Below are 18,803 nucleotides of genomic sequence, written 5' to 3' on the forward strand. Positions count from 1 at the left end.
GCTTGTCCGTAGAGGAAGGATGCATAATGTTTTTATATCCGGAAGTGGTTGTGAATTCGAACCAGAGGGCCCAAATTTTGGTGTGACGACTAATATTGCCTTTAGCAATATGGGTGAGTTCCTCTAACAAACAGACTTCATCAATTTTTTGTAGCCAGCTTCTCAGAGAAGGAACCGTTGGGTGACCCCATAAGGTAGGTATAAGACCTTTAGCCTTATGGGGTCACCCAACGGTTCCTTCTCTGAGAAGCCGTAAAAAGATGTGGGGTAAGGGATCGTTTATATGGTCCAACTGGTTCAGGATTGCCATGAAAGAGAATTGTCCATGGGTCTGAGAGAAGAGAGAGACCAACAATCTTGTTAATGAGGTTAAGTACATCTGACCAATACGGGTGGATTAGGGGGCAGTCCCACCAGATACGAGCATGTGAGACATTATTCCCACAATTCCTCCAGCACGATGGTGAATTGGAAGAGAACATGCGGTGTAATTTGGTTGGACTGTAATGCCATCTGGATAAAAGCTTATAATTGGTTTCCGCCATTTTGGATGAAGTTGAGGAGGTGTGAGATAGCACTAGAACTTTATCTCTTTAGTTGTCGGTCAGTTGTGAATGAAGGTCAGCTTCCCATTTGGCAAGATATTCCGGATATGCAGGACTCTGTAGTGTGATAAGAGCCTTATAAAACTGCGAGACACAATGAAGAGGGGGGTCCTTATTGTTAAACATGGATTCAATTGAGTTTAAGTCTTGTAGGTCACGTATTGGGTGAGGCAGAGTAAGAAGGAATTGGTTTAGCTGGAAATTGAACAACTTTAAAAAGAAATTTAGTGAACCTCTGGGGATAAAAATACAGGAGCCACTGTTGCTGACTTTATAAAACTATGAGCTGTAGGGATAGCATCCTGAAGTTGACTGCACTACCTAGTGAGTAAAACATTCAACCAACGAAGACTAAAAGTCTGAAGTCTCACCTTGCATGCTTATTTAGCACTAATGCCTCATTCACACAGGGCTTTATAAACCTTGCTCCATGCTGGGTTGTGTTTACTGGTATGGGGATGCACAGGTGTTGTGTGCATCCCCATGCCAGCAGTGCCATTTCTGTCACATAAAAGAAAGGGTAGTGAGTCATATGGTTCCCCATACCCCAGTCCCCTGCCCATCGTCCGGATCCTGCCGTGACGTCACACGCCGGGGGGATGGGGGGGTATATAGGAGCCTGGATGCTGGCAGCCACCTTTCCAAGGGAGCCTATTCATTACACGTGGAATCAAGCAGGTATGCTGCTTTAGTCTTTTGATTAGATAGACATAGATGAGGGTGATTGTCTCCCTCCATTGTGGATTTTGACAGATCCTGTGCAAATATGCAATTCTATCTCCACACAGACCCATGGGACATGCCTTAATGTGGCTGTTCAAGACCTACATACCTCGATCATCAAGTTTAAAGGTACAATTAAGTCTGTTGGCGTTTTTTAGTAGTTTGTTTTGTAGTTTATTTTGTCTTACTCTAGTTCACCTTGGGGAACTGGTAGATTATTATTATCCTTGAATATACTGTAGTTATCGTTTCACTGGTATCTAACAATGTCCACTTGATCAATTTGCATTTAGGATCTTTCTGATCTATATGCATGTATATTTGTTTATAGCATGTGGAAAATCCCTGCTTATAATAACATCATTCAGAGGAGCAATAGGCTCCCTACACTATTAGCAGACTAAACCCAAGACAGTAATGCATTTAACACTATGTTAGCCTTAGTGCAGTTTTGATACTATACTTATCTAATGTAAATACATGATTCACCTTACATTATAGTTTCCGTGGCCATTTACCCCCATCTACGGGAGGTCCAGCGTTGGTTTAAATACCCCTGGCAGTGGGCTTGTGTGATGTCAGTGGACAAACCCTACTCAATTCCTTCCTGATTTTCATGTTTTCCTCCATTTATTTTTTGGGTGTCTGTGTTTGCATGGTAGTTACAGCCTTGCTTAAATAGTGTTTATTTATAATCAGGGAGTTACAATATGTATTAAATAATTTGAATACTACAGAATCGGTCACCTTGGCATGGGATATATTTAAAAATCACACCTGTAGGATACTCGCAACAAGAATAAATAGATTTAAACACTCTTCTAAACTTATTTTGCAACTGACGACTGACAAACTGCAGGAACTTGAAACTGCATATGCAGTTTCAAGTTCCTGCAGTAGTGGGAAAACTACTGGCGTGCACTTAAACGATAAACCACCGGTTATGGTATCCTTGTATACACCCCAAGGGGACCTCATAACAGACCCACCTCAGGTAGCCATTAGATTCCAATCCTTTTATAGTGAACTATACAAAACGCAGAGTACACACTCTGCACAGGACATTAAAAACCACTTACACAGTATTCAATTCCCTAGGCTTACCCCAGATCAGGTTAAGATGCTTGAAGCCCCTATAACTCAAGAAGATATCTCAGAAGCAATGTCCCAGCTGTCTAAATCCAAAGCTCCTGGCCTCAATGGCCTACCATTAGAATTCTATACTACATTTTCAGAAATTCTTATTCCTAAACTACAACAACTCTATCAAAATATATTTAAAAATGGAACACTCCCTCCCTCCATGAATATTAGGAGGTTATTTTTAAATCTTCAAGCACAACATGAAAACCATGGTACTAGAGTAATAGTGGCCTTGGATACCGCAAAGGCCTTTGACTCGGTGGAATGGCCATTTTTATGGGAATGTTTACAAGAATTCGGATTTGGGCCAAATTTTATTAAGTGGGTGCAAATATTACATCAATCACCAAAGCATGAGTCTTTGTAAATTGTTGGTTATCTGGGCAATTATCCACTGAAAGAGGCACGCGCCAAGGGTGTCCCCTCTCCCCACTATTGTATGCATTGGCGGCTGAACCATTGGCTATAGCCATAAGAGCTGCAACAGAAATAGTTGGATTACTAGTAGGTAATTTTAAAATAGGTCTATATGCGGACGACACTATATTGTATCTAGCTGATCAGGGCCTGTCACTTCAGGCAGCACTGGAGATTATTGACAGAATGGGGAGTTTCTCAGGGCTACGCATAAACTGGGATAAATCCCCATAGATCATTTCCCTCCCGCCCACACGCACCCGGACTTACCATTAGCTAGGGTAAACATCATTAAATACCTCGGGCTGCTAATTACAAGGGATCTAAAGGACTATGTTATTAACAATATAGAACTGCTGTTTGCCATGCTAAAAGCTAAAACACAAGCCTGGTCCAAACTGCCCCTAGGGGTAATGGGACGAATAAATATCATTAAAATGATTATTTTACCCAAGATCCTTTATATGGTTTGGCACGCTCCCTTATACATCCCCCTTGGGATCTTTAAAAAAATGGAATCTATATTGAATAAATTCGTTTGGGGACATCAACGACACAAATTGGCCTGGCATATTCTTAAAAATCCCTCAAATATGGGAGGAACCTCACTTCCGGATCTGCAGGAATACTATATAGCGGCACAGTTATCCCATATGTACCATTACCATAAGAGCCAAATGCAACGCTATAACATGTTAGTATCTAGCAGCCCTGGAAGCTCTCTAGCTTCACCTCTTCAGGCTATATTTAAGGGAGGACAAATTAGTAAAAGATCTTCACACTATAACGATGGGGTGCTTTTACACCATCAAAAAATATGGGATATAGCGCTAAAGAAGCTTAAAATGGGACATATACATTCCCACACCCCCTTGTGGCTTAACAATCATCTGGCAGAGCTCAAACGAATACCAGACCCTGCTATATGGGCTAAATATGGGATCATTTACCTCCATCAAGTAATAACTAATTCTCGACCTAAAACATTTCAAGCCCTCAAAGAAGAATACTCTATTCCCCAACAATTAATGTTTAGGTATTTACAGCTCCGCCATGCCCTACGCTCTCAATTTAGGGAAATTAATTTTACTCTGGAATGCCCCCAAATTCTGGATATAATTATGGGATCAGAATCACAAAAATTGATATCCAACCTGTACTATTCCATTAGACTACCTAGAATAAAGTCAGTAGTACAAAAGGCCAAATCAAGATGGGAAAGCGATATTGGAGATATTAGCGACTCCGACTGGGATGAAATACTAGAAAATGTTAGAACAACATCACCCAAACTTTCCGATAGAGTAACACAGCTATACATAGTTCATCAAGCATACCTGACACCCAATAAATTGGCCAAATTCCAACCTACATATAGGTCATCATGCCCTCTCTGTGATGAAGAGTCAGGCCGATTTTATCATTTAATCTGGGAATGCTCGATCCTGCAGGCATATTGGATCCAAGTGATTAAATTCCTACATGATCAAATGGGATCCCCAGTTGTACTAGACCCAAAACTATGTATTCTGGGCCTTCTCCCAGATACAGACGTTGACAAATTCCAAGCCACATTTATCTCTGAAGTTCTCTTTATGGCCATAAAAGTAATAGCTAAAACATGGCTACAGAATACGACTCCTACCTTATCAAGCTGGAAAAGGGATGTTAATAATTCTCTCCCATACAAACAATTGATCTATAAGCACACCAGGATGTATACAAAAATACTCAAGGATATGGGACGGGTGGTTGGGGGATGGGGAGACTTGTGCATAGAGCTACGAGGTTATTGTCAACAATGTTTTGTTTACCCTATTGCATATGGATAGTATATTGATGCAGAAATAGTAGAGTTGAAGGCTGAGAAGAAAAAGCATCCAAAGACAAATGTGTAAACCATACTGTAAGATCCATTTAATAAGTTAGCAAGTCAGAACTATAGTATACCACTGTTTGCAAATGTACTGTATGTGATTGTACTTAAAGCATTTGTACATGTTAAATATTTGATGTACATGTGTCTGTGTTTACTTAATAAAGTTTGATTTCCCAATCAAAAAAAAAAAAATAGTGTTTATTTTCTCTCAGTATATTGATTCTTGGTTTGTGTCAAAACGCAAAACCAAAAAATCAAAACGCTCCACCTCGATGGGAGGGCTCCCGCCGACCACTGTCTCTTCACTTTGACAGGTGTTATATTGGTAAGGGTGGGGCCACCCAGTGATGTAAACTGGGTGACCCCGCCCATTCTGACATCATGTGATGTCAGAGGGGTGGGGCCACAGTACCTGGGTGGCCGTACCCGGGTGGCCCAACCCTTGTTAAAAAAAGGCGGGATCCCTCCCATCAAGGCGGAGCGTTTTGATTTTTTTCTATTTTTCAGGTCCGTCGGGTGCCGTGATTGACGATAGATGTACATCGCGGGACACTTTTTTTCCTTTTTTTTTAAAAAAAAAGGATATGTCAAAAACTGTCTCTTGTGGTTTGTATTTTTTGATACTTTTTTGATGAATGGGTTGGATCTGGGGGCCCCCTTGTTAAAGGGGGCTTCCAGATTCCGATAAGCCCCCACCTGCAGACCCCGACAATCACCGGTCAGGGTTGTCAGGAAGAGGCCCTTCTCCCCATCAACATGGGGACAAGGTGCTTTGGGGGGCTGGCCTGGTATGGTTCAGGAGAGGGGGCTTGTCCCCCCCTATCCTGACCTCCAGGCTGCATGCTCGGATAAGGGTCTGGTATGGATTTTGAGGAGGACCCAGGCAAATTTTTTTTTACATTTTGGTATGGAGTTCCCCTTAAAATCTATGCCAGACCCAAAGGGCCTGGTATGGATTTTGGTGGGGGACCCTACGCCAATTTTTTGTTACATTTTGGCATTGAGTTCCCCTTAAAATCAAATGGCCTGGTATGGACTGGAGGAGGGACCACATGCATTTTTTCCATTTTTTTTTTCCTAATAGCCAATGCCACATCAGCATGAGCATGGTTGTTTCCATAATATTAATAGGCTAGTGGTCAGCGCTTCTACCTTGAAAGACTCAGGCCTTGAAGGACTAATGGGTTCAAATCCCACAGAGGGTAACACCTAATAAAAGATTGCATTGGACTCAGCAGAATATGCTGAAAACAGGCAGAGGCCTATTAGCAATGCACATTATTTTGGTTGATTCTATTATATTAACTCTTCAAATACATACAATGGTATGTAAGTATTTAATATTATTATGGTGTGGCATTCCAAACATCACACACTAGTTAACTGGCAGTTTACATTTTTTTGTTTTCTTATTTTAATTCACTTGTGCACTGGAAAAATAAAAACAGCTGCCTTAGGTGAGTGGTAGATTGTCTGGGATTTGCACTCATAACTTGAATGATCTGGAGACATGTGAGCAGACCACCAAGCCATTGTGCTAAGTACACTGAGACCTGCAAAATAGTGTAGTATGATTAAAGAATGAACATAAATAATTACGGCTTTATAGTCACCTAAATAAACAAAAAACATACAACAGATATGTAACTTAAATGTTCAATACATGTAACTTTACAGAATAGCAGACATTACTCTGTAATACTCATTCATAATTGCATTCGTTAGCAAAAGAAGAAAACAAACTAGGAATACTAATTGGAATATACATAAATAGATGCACATGAGGTAGAGCACATCTCACATAAAAAAGTTATATTCACATTCAGGGATCATGGTTGCAGTGCTATATAACCAGTTGCCGACCGCCGCACGACGATGTACGTCGACAGAGCGGCACGGGCAGGCAAAAGGACTTACAGGTACGTCCTTGCCTGCCCGCGGGTGGGGGGTCCGATCGGACCCCCCCCGGTGCCTGCGGCGGTCGGCAAATCTCCCCCGGCGATCGGTGGTGAGGGGGAGGCCATCCATTCGTGGCCCCCCCCTCGCGATCGCTCCCAGCCAATGGGATCATTTCCCTGCCTCTGTAGTGTACACAAATGATGTCATCTCTCCTCGGCTCGGTAATTTCCGTTCCGGCCCGAGGAGAGAAGACAGGTATGTGAGTGCACCAACACTACACACACAGTAGAACATGCCAGGCACACAAAACACCCCGATCCCCCCCCCCCGATCGCCCCCCGATCCCCCCCAATCACCCCCCCCTGTCACAAACTGACACCAAGCAGGTTTTTTTTTTTTTTTTTTTCTGATTACTGTATTGGTGTCAGTTTGTGACAGTTACAGTGTTAGGGCAGTGAGTGTTAGGCCCCCTTTAGGTCTAGGATACCCCCCTAACCCCCCCTAATAAAGTTTTAACCCCTTGATCACCCCCCGTCACCAGTGTCGCTAAGCGATCATTTTTCTGATCGCTGTATTAGTGTCGCTGGTGACGCTAGTTAGGGACGTAAATATTTAGGTTCGCCGTCAGCGTTTTATAGCGACATGGACCCCCATATACTATCTAATAAATGTTTTAACCCCTTGATTGCCCCCCTAGTTAACCCTTTCACCACTGATCACCGTATAACCGTTACGCTGGTTAGTTCGTTTATTTTTTATAGTGTCAGGGCACCCGCCGTTTATTACTGAATAAAGGTTTAGCCCCCTGATCGCCCGGCGGTGATATGCGTCGCCCCAGGCAGCGTCAGATTAGCGCCAGTACCGCTAACACCCTAGCACGCAGCATACGCCTCCCTTAGTGGTATAGTATCTGATCGCATCAATATCTGATCCGATCAGATCTATACTAGCGTCCCCAGCAGTTTAGGGTTCCCAAAAACGCAGTGTTAGCGGGATCAGCCCAGATACCTGCTAGCACCAGTGTTTTGCCCCTCCGCCCGGCCCAGCCCAGCCCACCCAACTGCAGTATCGATCGATCACTGTCACTTACAAAACACTAAACGCATAACTGCAGCATTCGCAGAGTCAGGCCTGATCCCTGCGATCGCTAACAGTTTTTTTGGTAGCGTTTTGGTGAACTGGCAAGCACCAGCCCCAGGCAGCGTCAGGTTAGCGCCGGTCGCGCTAACACCCACGCACGCACCGTATCCTCCCTTAGTGGTATAGTATCTGATCGGATCAATATCTGATCCGATCAGATCTATACTGTCGTCCTCAGCAGTTTAGGGTTCCCAAAAACGCATGTATTCTATTCTGCAATGTTTTATTGTTATTATGTTTTATCATGTTTGCTTTTCAGGTATGCAATTTTTTATACTTTACCGTTTACTGTGCTTTATTGTTAACCATTTTTTTGTCTTCAGGTACACCATTCACGACTTTGAGTGGTTATACCAGAATGATGCTTGCAGGTTTAGGTATCATCTTGGTATCATTCTTTTCAGCCTGCGGTCGGCTTTCATGTAAAAGCAATCCTAGCGGCTAATTAGCCTCTAGACTGCTTTTACAAGCAGTGGGAGAGAATGTCCCCCCCCCACCGTCTTCCGTGTTTTTCTCTGGCTCTCCTGTCTCAACAGGGAACCTGAGAATGCAGCCGGTGATTCAGCCAGCTGACCATAGAGCTGATCAGAGACCAGAGTGGCTCCAAACATCTCTATGGCCTAAGAAACCGGAAGCTACGAGCATTTTATGACTTAGATTTCGCCGGATGTAAATAGCGCCATTGGGAAATTGGGGAAGCATTTTATCACACCGATCTTGGTGTGGTCAGATGCTTTGAGGGCAGAGGAGAAATCTAGGGTCTAATAGACCCCAATTTTTTCAAAAAAGAGTACCTGTCACTACCTATTGCTATCATAGGGGATATTTACATTCCCTGAGATAACAATAAAAATGATTAAAAAAAAAAAAATGAAAGGAACAGTTTTAAAATAAGATAAAAAAGCAAAAAAATAATAAAGAAAAAAAAAAAAAAAAAAAAAAAAAAAAAAAGCACCCCTGTCCCCCCTGCTCTCGCGCTAAGGCGAACGCAAGCGTCGGTCTGGCGTCAAATGTAAACAGCAATTGCACCATGCATGTGAGGTATCACCGCGACGGTCAGATCGAGGGCGGTAATTTTAGCAGTAGACCTCCTCTGTAAATCTAAAGTGGTAACCTGTAAAGGCTTTTAAAGGCTTTTAAAAATGTATTTATTTTGTTGCCACTGCACGTTTGTGCGCAATTGTAAAGCATGTCATGTTTGGTATCCATGTACTCGGCCTAAGATCATCTTTTTTATTCCATCAAACATTTGGGCAATATAGTGTGTTTTAGTGCATTAAAATGTAAAAAAGTGTGTTTTTTCCCCAAAAAATGCGTTTGAAAAATCGCTGCGCAAATACTGTGTGAAAAAAAAAAATGAAACACCCACCATTTTAATCTGTAGGGCATTTGCTTTAAAAAAATATATAATGTGTGGGGGTTCAAAGTAATTTTCTTGCAAAAAAAAATAATTTTTTCATGTAATCAAAAAGTGTCAGAAAGGGCTTTGTCTTCAAGTGGTTAGAAGAGTGGGTGATGTGTGACATAAGCTTCTAAATGTTGTGCATAAAATGCCAGGACAGTTCAAAACCCCCCCAAATGACCCCATTTTGGAAAGTAGACACCCCGAGCTATTTGCTGAGAGGCATGTCGAGTCCATGGAATATTTTATATTGTGACACAAGTTGTGGGAAAGAGACAAATTTTTTTTTTTTTTTTTTTTGCACAAAGTTGTCACTAAATGATATATTGCTCAAACATGCCATGGGAATATGTGAAATTACACCCCAAAATACATTCTGTTGCTTCTCCTGGGTACGGGGATACCACATGTGTGAGACTTTTTGGGAGCCTAGCCGCGTATGGGACCCCGAAAACCAAGCACCGCCTTCAGGCTTTCTAAGGGCGTAAATTTTTGATTTCACTCTTCACTGCCTATCACAGTCTCGGAGGCCATGGAATGCCCAGATGGCACAACCCCCCCCCCCCAAATGACCCCATTTTGGAAAGTAGACACCCAAAGCTATTTGCTGAGCGGTATAGTGAGTATTTTGCAGACCTCACTTTTTGTCACAAAGTTTTGAAAATTAAAAAAAGAAAAAAAAAATTTTTTTTTTTGTCTTTCTTCATTTTCAAAAACAAATGAGAGCTGCAAAATACTCACCATGCCTCTCAGCAAATAGCTTGGGGTGTCTACTTTCCAAAATGGGGTCATTTGGGGGGGGTTGTGCCACCTGGGCATTCCATGACCTCCGAAACTGTGATAGGCAGTGAAGAGTGAAATCAAAAATGTACACCCTTAGAAATCCTGAAGGCGGTGATTGGTTTTCGGGGGCCCGTACGCGGCTAGGCTCCTAAAAAGTCCCACACATGTGGTATCCCCGTACTCAAGAGAAGCAGCAGAATGTATTTTGGGGTGCAGTTCCACATATGCCCATGACCTGTGTGAGCAATATATCATTTAGTGACAACTTTGTGCAAAAAAAAAAAAAAATTGTCACTTTCCCGCAACTTGTGTCAAAATATAAAATATTCCATGGACTCAACATGCCTCTCAGCAAATAGCTTGGGGTGTCTACTTTCCAAAATGGGGTCATTTGGGGGGGGTTTGTGCCATCTGGGCATTTTATGGCCTTCAAAACTGTGATAGGTAGTGAGGAGTAAAATCAAAAATGTACGCCCTTAGAAATCCTGAAGGCAGTGATTGGTTTTCGGGGCCCCGTATGCGGCTAGGCTCCCAAAAAGTCCCACACATGTGGTATCCCCATACTCAGGAGAAGCAGCTAAATGTATTTTGGGGTGCAATTCCACATATGCCCATGGCCTGTGTGAGCAATATATCATTTAGTGACAACTTTTTGTAATTTTTTTTTTTTTTTTTAGTCATTATTCAATCACTTGGGACAAAAAAAATGAATATTCAATGGGCTCAACATGCCTCTCAGCAATTTCCTTGGGGTGTCTACTTTCCAAAATGGGGTCATTTGGGGGGGTTTTGTACTGCCCTGCCATTTTAGCACCTCAAGAAACGACATAGGCAGTCATAAATTAAAGGCTGTGTAAATTCCAGAAAATGTACCCTAGTTTGTAGGCGCTATAACTTTTGCGCAAACCAATAAATATACACTTATTGACATTTTTTTTACCAAAGACATGTGGCCAAATACATTTTGGCCTAAATGTATGACTAAAATTGAGTTTATTGGATTTTTTTTTAGAACAAAAAGTAGAAAATATCATTTTTTTTCAAAATTTTCGGTCTTTTTCCGTGTATAGCGCAAAAAATAAAAACGGCAGAGGTGATCAAATACCATCAAAAGAAAGCTCTATTTGTGGGAAGAAAAGGACGCAAATTTCGTTTGGGTACAGCATTGCATGACCGCGCAATTAGCAGTTAAAGCGACGCAGTGCCAAATTGTAAAAAGTGCTCTGGTCAGGAAGGGGGTAAATCCTTCCGGGGCTGAAGTGGTTAATAACTTGGTAGCAATTGGCACTTGCAGATCTGCAGAATCGTCGATTAGCGCCAATTAGCACAGATTCTGAATTTACTAAGGCATGTTTGCCGCTAATAGCGCAATTTTTCTTTCACATGTTCGCCTAGTTGTAGAGCATGTAGAGCGTCCAGTACTTCCTGGGACTCTTAGTAAATGACCCCCATAATAATAGCATTTAAGGAGATTGTGTGTTTATTTCTTTCCTTGCAAAATGGATGGAAATTTGATAACCCAAATTATTTTAGTTACAAAAAAGATGGTTATCGGGAGGTATTCAACAAGTTGACTGGATTAGACAAGACAGGTTGTGCTTAATGGTTTTAAATTGTGGAATTGTATGTTGTCTCAGGAAATAGCATAGTGGGGTAAATGCTGGAATAAATATATATTTAAATTCCAGTGCTACAGTTTATAACTTAGAGATTCTTTTGTGTATGTGTGTTTGCTGCTTATGTTTATGTTTTTTACTGTAAAAAGTAATACAAAAAAAAAAAATGGGCAGTCTAATAGGCTTTGGGAAAAGACGCACTGCTCCCATTATTGCATGCAGACCTTGTCAGACACATTTCTATCCCTTCTCTGCAATACAGGTCTATATGATTAATCTTGTTCTGAGGGGTGTGGCCATTATTCAGCTCTGCCAGAATAGAGCAGTGCAATGTGAGGCTAACAAGGAGCCTTTTCACTGAGAGACAAAGGTATTACAAAAAAATTATCAGCAAAAATGTGTGCAATTTCAATTGGGTTTTAACCATAGTTATACAATCATATTTGACAAAGGAATTACATTTGTACATAATATTGTAGCAAGTCCAAAACATAAAAGGGAAGTCTGGACGACCACAGTACTGAAAAATCACCTTTATTAGAAACTTCACAAACAAGGTAAAAACATCTAAAAAAAATAAAAACAGCAGAGGAAGACTTGCTCTACACTAACACTTACCAACCTCCACTGTCAAATACATAAAGGAAACTAGATATCCCATCATCAGGTGAAATCAACAGGGCGATCAGGCACAAAAGGAAAAGAGAACTCACCCCAAACAACAAATAAATGTGTACTGAAAACAGAAAATTAACTATATTATGCATAAATCAACTCATAATTAAACATATAATAATGTAAACAGAAATATACATAAATGCAAAAAAAATTTTAATAAAATTAAATACTCATAAATAAACTTAAACCAATAAAGTGAAAAGGAAAAAGAAAAGATGGAGATGTCACACATAAAAATGAGCGACATCCTACTCAAAATTCAGCTCCATAGCCCTCCTAGTTTGCATCGAAAAAATCCCAAATACCTCTCTTTTACAGAGAAGTCAGAATAAATCTCCACTTCCATGTCACAAGTGGGTGGGCCCACCTTTTTTGCAGCCAATTAGAGCCTCCGGCTTTAATCACGTTCTTAAAAAAAAAAACCTCTTAGAACTCCAACGCTGATAGTACATATTCTAAGATGCTGTCCAAAGGTGTTAAGGCTATGTCCTGGCCAGCCCCCTCTTTAGGTACCTTCCTGTCTCCAAGTTATTTTTCCAGTGAGAGTGGTAAAGTGAAAAGTTGGTTACATTTTAAAGGGAACTTCAGATGTAGTCACAGCGGGTGCCCTTGTTGTCCCCATATTTTTGGGAGTGACATTGTTAGGTCCACCAACAGTGGGAGGGATTTTAAAATTCTCTCCTTTGTCAATTGTAACACTGGAAATGTTACATATGTCATCACTTGCAGTATTTGTCCTGTGTAATATGCAGGGAGACTATGAGGAGGCTGCAGGATTGCCTTCATGATCTCCTGTATGACATGGAGAAAATTATGCAACCAATGTCGCTAAGCATTTCAATGAGTGTCATGGCGGTAATTCCGTGGCTATCTGTATGCAGCTTATTGAAAGATTATGATGCCCAAAGAGAGGTGGAGATTTATCCTGACTTCTCTGTAAAAGAGAGGTATTTGGGATTTTTCATTATTCCTACAAATATGACGCAGCTTTAAAAATTGTCCGGTCGGTATACCCTCTATAGTATGAGTAGGATGTCCCAAATCCACCTGCAACACAGCATTGGCTCCTAGAGATTTCCTAGAAAGTCCAGAAACAACCTGTCCATTAATACATAAAGCTTCATCCAAAGAGGAAATGCAAACAACCTCCATTCGGTCATTTAACCTCAAGTTTAGGTCATTATTGTTCAAATAGGCTAACCAGCTCTCCAAACTGCCAATGACCTTGAATGCAACCAACACAGAAAATCACTGATGTAGTAAAAGTAAAGTTTTATACATGCTCTGAAAGGATTCCCATCTCCAAAGATGCGGGTCCTCTCCCACCAACCCTTATAAAGGTAGGCAAGAGAGGGGGGAAAGTCAATAAATAGTCCAAACTTTGTAAGGTAAACTCTTTCTGCACCAAAGAATAATGGCTCTGGTGTTCCAGAAAAAGAAATGAAACTGCCTGGCTTCCCAATATAAGTGAAATGGACGAATACAAATTGGAAACATCACATGTAACCCATATATATTTGTCCCTCCAGGGAAACCATTTCAACCTATTCAGCAACTGTTTGGTATCCCTCAGATACCCAGGCAGACTGGTAACCATGAGCTGCAGCAACATTGACAGAGTTGTTCCTTCAAGGAGGCTATGCCTGCAGCAAATGGTCTCCCCAACAAAGGGTCAAGACCCTTGTAGGTTTTGGGAGATGGTGGAACACCAGCATAAAAGGAGCAGGTAGTAGGAGTAGTTATAAATATATCACCCTCTTCTTCTGTAAAAATGCGACCCTTCACTCCTCTGCAGACAGGAAGCCGCAGGTCCCTTTTGAATGCATTAGTAGGATTGCCTTTAAGCTTAGCACAGGTATCATCGTCTGAAAATTGGTGTATAGTATTTGATTTATGAACTTCTACATCCAAAACAACGGACAACCCGCCATTATCAGAACTTTTTATCACAATACTAGAATCAGCACATTAGGTCTTAAGTGGAATTCATCAGGGGTTAAATTATCCTTAAACACACAACCTGAGGCAGACATGGAGGCTAGGTGTGTACGGTCTTGTTTGACCAGCCTCTGGTACTGGTCCATTTCCTTTTTTCTATAATGGGCAGGATAAAAGTCAGATCTCAATTTGAATAGTATACTATTTTCAGGAATAGTATATTCATCTGACTCAACTAATCAGTCTGAAAGCAAGATCTTCAAAGTCACACACCCTGCACCAGTCCTGAAAGTCCATCTGGACATTAGGAACCTGATCATTGACAAAATGTTGATCACTTACAACAGCATCATTATCACATAATACCAAAATAATGCTGCTTCTTAAATGTGATGCTCTGCACAAATTTATTTAAGTCAAGAATTCTGTCAAGCAAACTGAAATGTCTGCTGGGACAAAATTCAAACCTCTGGAAAGAAGAGACATCTCATCACTTGATAAATGTGTCTGGGACAAATACGTATGGGTTTTATGTGATGTTTCTAATTTATATTTGTAAATTTCACATACATTGGGAATACAGGCAGTACAAAAAAATTTCTGGAGCACAACAGCTATCATTCTTTAGTGTAGAAAGAGCTTATCACTTTTGATGGGGTTCACTATCTCCAGAAGTGCGGGGCAGCTATGGGGGCTAAGTTTTCCCCTTTCTCACCAACCTTAATATGGGTTGGTGGGAGAGGGACCACATTTTTGGAGATAAGAACCTTTCAGATCATGTATAAAATCTTACTTTTGCTACATTGATGATTTGCTGTTAGTTGTTTCCAAGGACATCGGCAGCTTGAAGAGCTGGTTGGCCTATTTGAACAATAATGGCCTAGACTCGAGGATTACTGGCCAAATGGAGGTTGTTTCCATTTCCTTTTTGGGATGAAACTTTATCTGGTATAGATGGACAGGTTGTTCCGGGACTTTATAGGAAACCTCTAGCCGGTAATACAGTGTTGTGGTCAGATTTAGGACATCCCACTCATACTATAAAGGGCATACTGACCTGCCAATTTTTAAGGCTGCATCTTACCTGTAGCAATGATGACCAGTTTAACCAGGAAGGTAAGTCTATGTGGGAAAGGTTCTGTCAGTAGGGTTATCCAATGTTGATTTTGAATGGAGCTTTGCTTATGGCCAGGACCAAAATTAAGGAGGAGTTACTAGTTGATAGAGACAAAAAAGAAACACATTGAGCTAACACCTGCCTTTTCTGGAGTTTAATGAGGTCAAGTATATAGCACTTAGGTGTTTACCAGTGCTATATAATGATAGTACATAGTCTAAGATACTGTCAAAAAGTGTTAGGATTGTATCTCGGTGAGCTCCCACTTCAGGTACCTTCTGGTCTCCAAGTTGTTTTTCCAGTGAGAGTGGTAAAGTGACAAGTTGGTTACATTTTAAAGCAGTGGCGGTGCGTCCGTAAGGGCACACGGGCGCCACATGAATCTATCCATGGCCGCCGTCGCCACCCCCTTTTCAGGCGCCCGACCCATTTTCGGGCGTCGGGCGCCTGAATTACAGCGACGGGGGTGTCTTTGAAGCACCTGATTAGAGCCATAGGCTCTAATAGGCGTCAAAAAAGGTGAACAGCGAGCGCAATGCTTGCCGTTCGCAAGTCACCCAGCTGTGTTAGCACAATGAATTAACTGAACCGCCTCTCCACCAATCAGGTGCTTGGGTCTGTTACCCGTCACCTGATTGGCTGAAATAACAGGCGCATAGGAGAGGACGGGAGAAGACATTGAGGACATGGAGGTGCATGGAGGAGCATGGAGGACACCGCTCGCCACGGGCGGGGGGCACAGTGACAGCATTTGATGGACACAGTGGGAACATTTGATGGGCACAGTGGGAGCATTTGATGGCACAGTGGCAGCATTTGATGGGCACAGTGGGAGCATTTGATGGGCACAGTGGGAGCATTTGATGGGCACAGTGGCAGCATTTTAAGGCACAGTGGCAGTGTTTGATGGGCAAAGTGACAGCATTTGATGGGCACAGTGGCAGCATTTGATGGCACAGTGGCAATGATGGACACAGTGGCAGTGTTTGATGGGCACAGTGGCTGCATTTGATGGGCACAGTTGAGGCATTCGATGGCACAGTGGCTGTGTTTTATGTCACAGTGGCTGCGTTTGATGGGCACAGTGAGGTTGCAATTGATGGGTTTTTTTTCAGAATTTTTCAGTTTGTTTGCGCCCCCCAAAAATTTTGAACACCAGCCGCCACTGTTTTAAAGAAAACTTCAGATGTGGTGCCAACAGGTGCCCTTGTTGTCCCTATATTATCGGGGGTGACATTGCTAGGTCCATTAACAGTGGGGGGAATTTTAAAGTTCTCTCCTTTGTCAACTGTAACACAAGATAAGTTATATATGTCTTCACCTACAGTATTTGTTCTGTGCAGTATCTAGGCAAGGAGGCTGCAGGATCGCCTCCATGATCACCTGTATGACACAGAAAAATTATGCAACCAATGTCGCTAAGCATTTTAGTCAGTATCATGGCAGTGATTCTGCTGCTATCCATATCAAGGTTATTGAAAGCATAAGATGACCAAAGACAGTTGGAGATTTATTCAGATTTCTCTGTAGAAGAGCGGTGTACAGTAAAATCTAGTGGAACCAATTGCTTTCAGAAGTCACCTAATTAATAAACAGAGTCCACCTGTGTGTAATCTCAGTATAAATACAGCTGTTCTGTGAAGCCCTCAGAAGTTTGTTAGAGAACCTTAGTGACAAACAGCATCATGAAGGCCAAACAAACACACCAGACAGGTCAGGGATAAATTTGTGGAGAAGTTTAAAATAGGGTTAGGTTCTATAAAAAATATCCCAAGCTTTGAACATCTCATGGAGCACTGTTCAATCCATCATCCAAAAATGGAAAGAGTATGGCACAACTGCAAACCTACCAAGACATGGCCGTCCACCTAAACTGACAGGCCGGGCAAGGAGAGCATTTATCTGAGAAGCAGCCAAGAGGCTCATGGTAACTTTGGAGGAGCTGCAGAAATCCACAACTCAGATGGGAGAATCTGTCCACAGGACAACTATTAGTTGTGCACTTCACAAATCTGGCCTTTATGGAAGAGTAGCAAGAAGAAAGCCATAAGAAGTCCTGTTTGCAGTTTTTGAGAAGCCATGTGTGGGGACACAGCAAGCATGTGGAAGAAGGTGTTCTGGTCAGATGAGACCAAAATGTTACTTTTTGGCCTAAAAGCAAAACGCTATGGGTGACGGAAAACGAACACTGCACATCAACCTGAACACACCAGCCCCACCGTGAAACATGGTGGTGGCAGCATCATGTTGTGGGGATGCTTCTCTTCAGCAGGGACAGGGAAGCTGGTCAGACTTGATGGGAAAATGGATGGAGCCAAATACAGAGCAATCTAATAAGAAAACCTTTTTGAGCCTGAAAAAAACTTGAGACTGGGGCGGAGGTTCACCTTCCAGCAGGACAATGACCCTAAACATACAGCCAGAGCTACAATGGAATGGTTTAGATCAAAGCATATTCATGTGTAATGCCGCGTACACACGAGCAGACTTTACGGCAGACTTTGCTCGCTGGACTTTTCGCCGGACTTTGTCTGCTCCTTGTGCCGGACTTAAAAATGGACGGACTTGGCCACACACGCTCACTGCAAAAGTCCGCTGGTTTGGAACACGGTGACGTATAGCGCGTACGACGGGACTATAAAAAGGAAGTTCAAGCCCCACTACGGCACCCTTTGGGCTCCTTCTGCTAATCTCGTGTTTATCTCGTGTTAGTAGAAGTTTGGTTAGAGACGATTCGTGCTTTTCACACTTCAGCTTATTTTGATCGTTTTCTGTGGTTCAGTTTGTGCTTGTGAGGTTTGTATCTGCTTTTCAATGCGTTCTGGTCCGTTCGTTCCTGATTTTCAGGTCGTTCTTCATAGGTCTTGCTGTTCTTCAGTGCGTTTGTTATAAGTTTGTTTGTTTGACCAGCCGACCATTTTGAAGCCATGTCGCGTGGACGTTCTCGTTCTCGAGTTCGTGCTGCGTGGGGACTTGGTGTTGGGGTTAATACTTTGACCCGAGTCCAGTCCATGAACAGGGCGAGGAGGAGTTCATGGATGAAGAATTGGTTGCGCCAGCGTGACCAATTCTCTCATATGCCTTTGCTCCGTGAGCTCCGTGAGAATAATCCTGAGGATTTCAGGAATTATCTCCGGATGACGGACCCCGTCTTTGAGCGTCTGCTGGCTATGCTAACCCCCTATATCAGCAGGCAGGATACCTGCATGAGGCAAGCCATCAGTGCGGAGCAGAGGCTAGTTGCCACGTTACGTTACTTGGCGACAGGGAGAAGTCTTCAGGACTTGAAGTTCTCGACAGGCATCTCCCCCCAGGCTCTGGGGATCATAATCCCAGAGACCTGTTCTGCTATTATTCAGGTCCTGCAGAAGGACTATATGAAGGTAAGTTTTATCCTTTACCATTACATGATATATATTAAATGTTTTTTAATGTATTGTATAAATGTCCTCCTTACCTAATT

General features: G+C 42.2%; 1 protein-coding gene across 3 annotated transcripts in view; it reads right to left on the reverse strand.

Annotated features, from left to right (window-relative positions):
• RGS21 (regulator of G protein signaling 21) overlaps positions 1–18,803 on the reverse strand; it is a 302,653-nt gene that overhangs the window by 159,645 nt on the left and 124,205 nt on the right. The window lies entirely within an intron of this gene.

This window comes from Aquarana catesbeiana, linkage group LG07 (assembly GCF_042186555.1).
Source record: "Aquarana catesbeiana isolate 2022-GZ linkage group LG07, ASM4218655v1, whole genome shotgun sequence".
In the NCBI taxonomy this organism is placed as follows: domain Eukaryota; kingdom Metazoa; phylum Chordata; class Amphibia; order Anura; family Ranidae; genus Aquarana; species Aquarana catesbeiana.